We start from the raw sequence: 3,591 nt of genomic DNA on the forward strand, positions 1-3,591 counted from the left end.
AAGAAAGTGGGGGGCTGAGGTTTTTTTTTCCATGGAAAAGGGCCAGCGTTTGCCTCCAGATGCCTGTGGTGGGGAGTGGCATGCCACCTCCTGAAATTGCAAATGGCATAGGATTTCTCCCAGACCAAAGGTGCCAGCAACTCGACTCTGGTTGCCCTTGGAATGCCAAACATCACCTCCAAACTGACATCAAGGAACTGGGGTGTAGGGAAAAGAAAACAATTGTAATTGATAGAACAAAGAGTATTTAGTTAGAAGGAAAAGACTTTTTAGTCGCGGCAGCAAAGATGCAACAAAGTTTTAAAAAATGTAACAAGTAGCAGGTGCACACTAGTTTGTAGAAAGAACCATTATATAAGCATTTATCTATGAGAGAAAAGTCTGATGTTGCTGTTTAGGGAATTGATCATGAGTATTTGTGGTTAGCAAGCTTGTTAACAATTCTACTATTGGCTATCCAGGCTCATGCTATTCTAACCCAATGGCAAAAATACTACAAAAGCTATGTACACTTTTAATAAACGTCTCTGGTTATACCACGACTGGGGACTGTGTTTCTTTTATGCACGTGCAAATGGCTCCCTGAACAGGGACAAACAATCTCCTGGGCAATCCTGGACTTGCAGCATATCTCGACTGTAGCGACGGTGAGCTTCAAGGATCGCCGAGGATGTCCTTTTAATCTCTGGCCAAGAAACACGTTAGCTTGTGACATGGTTTGGCAATCCCCACATAAAATGAACAACAATATATCTGAATTAGAAGCTTTTCATAAAGACTGCTTATTACATATAGCAAAAGAACAAAATCATAAAATTCAGGAAAAGAAACTAATACAACTCCTTATATGGTTGAAAACCTATTGTCCCTGGTACCCCCCTGACAGCTCCTATGACCTCGATCACTGGAAGTGAGTGGGGGATGCTTTAAAAGTACGTCAAACAGAGATGCCTGAGATTAACTCAGATGAATTTTTAACATGGAAAATTATATATTCTACATTACAAGCTTTTCACGATTCAGAAGATATAGTACTCCCAGCTGTAAATTCTCCTGCAGTCACTTCCCCCGCACTCACAGCACCACTTTCTTGTTCCGATTCACTTGCTTTGTGTGTGGAGGAGGGGACCCACGGAGAGGAAAAAGAAGGTGAACTTACAGAAAGAGTCTGTGATTCAGATTCTAAAATAGCGCCGCAACGGCTAAAAATTATGGCTGCAGCACCATCTACTGACACAAAGGTGCTAAAGCAGCCCTTCGTGACTGAATTTTCGCTGCTCCCTGAGCCAAGAGACTTTTTAGATACATGTAGAAAAACAGCTTTGCTTCAAGGGGATGTTGAATTGCTCCGTGCTTTGCCTGTGATCTATCAAGGCAATCAGCCTCATCACGAGCAAATTTCTTATGAAATGGCTAAAGAATTAAGAAAATCTATGAAAGAGAATGGTTTGAAATCTTCCGATACCTTGAGACTCATAGAAGCTATCTCAGAAAGCTATGTTATGTTACCTGCTGACTGGAAAGCTTTATGTAAATCAAATATGACAGCAGCACAATATTCTATATGGTGGATAGAGTATGGTGGGCTTTGTGAAAATCAAGCTCAGGCTAACATAAATACTGCTAATGCTGTGACAACAAGGGATCATTTGACGGAGCTCAGACAATGATAAGAGAACAGTTAAGAATGCCCCCAGAAGCTTTTAGCCAAGCAAGGGAGCTGGCCATAAGAGCTCTGAAAAGAGTACCGGATGTTAATAAAACTGAACCTGGCTTCTCTGCTATAGGGACCTCAAGGGCCCTACATTACTTCTACTGATTGTCTGCAAAAGCTGTGACAAGGCAAATTGATTTATCAGCTGCAGCAGAAGTTTTACTGAAATCCTTAGCTTATGAAAATGCTAATCCTGACTGTTGTAAGGCACTTGATCAAGACAGAAACAAACCTGTTGTTTCCTTAAATGATTTTATCAAAGCTTGTGCACATGTTGGTACAGAACAGTACAAAGCAGATTTACTAGCAACTGCCTTAGCTCAACAGCTACAGGTTGCTAAGGCAACAGTCAAATTTGGACAGGAGAGGAAGGTCATATGAGAAAGCAATGCTCAAAGAATAAACAAGGGAAGAAAAAAACTAGTAAACCGCATCCCAGATGCCAGAAAGGGTACCACTGGAGTAATGAATGTCATTCTAAATATGACAAAGATGGTAAACCTCTGCCACAGCAGGGAAACTCGAAGAGGGGCTCTGGATCCTGTGCCCCACAACAAAACAGGATCCAGCCACAGCAAACCCACACAGCTCAAGCTCAAGGTGCATCGGGGGACCCCAGGCAGTGCCAGGATGGATTTGGCAGTTTCCACCACAACAATAAATGACACATCAGCTCATCTAATCCCTACAGGTTTAAATGGATCCCTTCCTTTTAAATGTCATGTATTGTTCCTCTGGAGATCATCATCATCTAAAAGCAGACTTTTTATTTTACCAGGAATCATTGACTCTGATTCTAGGGGTGAAATAAAAATCATGGCTTGGACTCCTAATCCACCTTGTACTATTCCAGCACGATCATGCATTGCTCAACTAATACCACTCCCTATATTACTGGACACGCAGTCGATACCATCTGTCAGTGCTGACAGAGACACTGGAGGTTTTGGGATCACAGGCACTCCTAACATTTATTGGTCTAAACTTATTTCCGTACAGCACCCTTTTCTAACTTGTGTTACAGATGGCAAGTCTTTTAGAGGATTGACAGATACCAGAGCTGACCATCATCTGTGAATGGCCATCTATTGGCCCTTGACAACTCTATCAGCGATTTGTCACAGGCATCGGAGGTCAGCAGATGCCACAGCAGTCAGCTAAAGAACTCACGGTATATGGGCCAGAAGGGAAACAAACATGTCTTAAACCATATGTACTTTCTACTGCATTCTCACTGAGGGGAAGAGATCTGTTATCACAGTGGGGACTGACACTGACAACAAATTTTTAAAAGGGGTCACTGATGTGCAGCTGAGACTTAAACTCACGTGGAACACAAATACTCCTGTGTGGGTGGATCAGTTGCCCCTCAGAGGGAAACGGCTGCAACAAGCACAAAAGTTGCTCAAAGAACAATTAGATCTGAGAAAGGTAGTTCCTTCTACAAGCCCGTGGAACACCCCAATATTTGTGATTCCAAAAAAGATTGCCAAAATGAAGACTCTCACAAGATCTGAGAGCCATCAATGCACTAATAGCCCCGATGGGCGCTCAGCAACCCAGAATTCCTAATCCAGCAATGATTCCTGAAACACGGGAATTGTTAATCATGGACTTAAAAGATTGTTTATTGTCACAATTGCATTACACCCTGATGATGAACCTCATTTTGCTTTTTCATTACCATTTTTGAGCAACAGTGAACCCATGCAAAGGTATCACTGGGTTGTGTTACCACAAGGGATGAAAAACAGTCCTACAATATGCCAATTTGTGGTAGCATGTGCTTTACAACCGATGTGGTGACAATTTTCAAAGGTTTTGTTCTATCATTACATGGATGAGATACTGCTAGCAGCAGATGATCCTGTTGTATT

The sequence above is a fragment of the Aphelocoma coerulescens genome, chromosome 3, assembly GCF_041296385.1.
Source record: "Aphelocoma coerulescens isolate FSJ_1873_10779 chromosome 3, UR_Acoe_1.0, whole genome shotgun sequence".
NCBI lineage: Eukaryota > Metazoa > Chordata > Aves > Passeriformes > Corvidae > Aphelocoma > Aphelocoma coerulescens.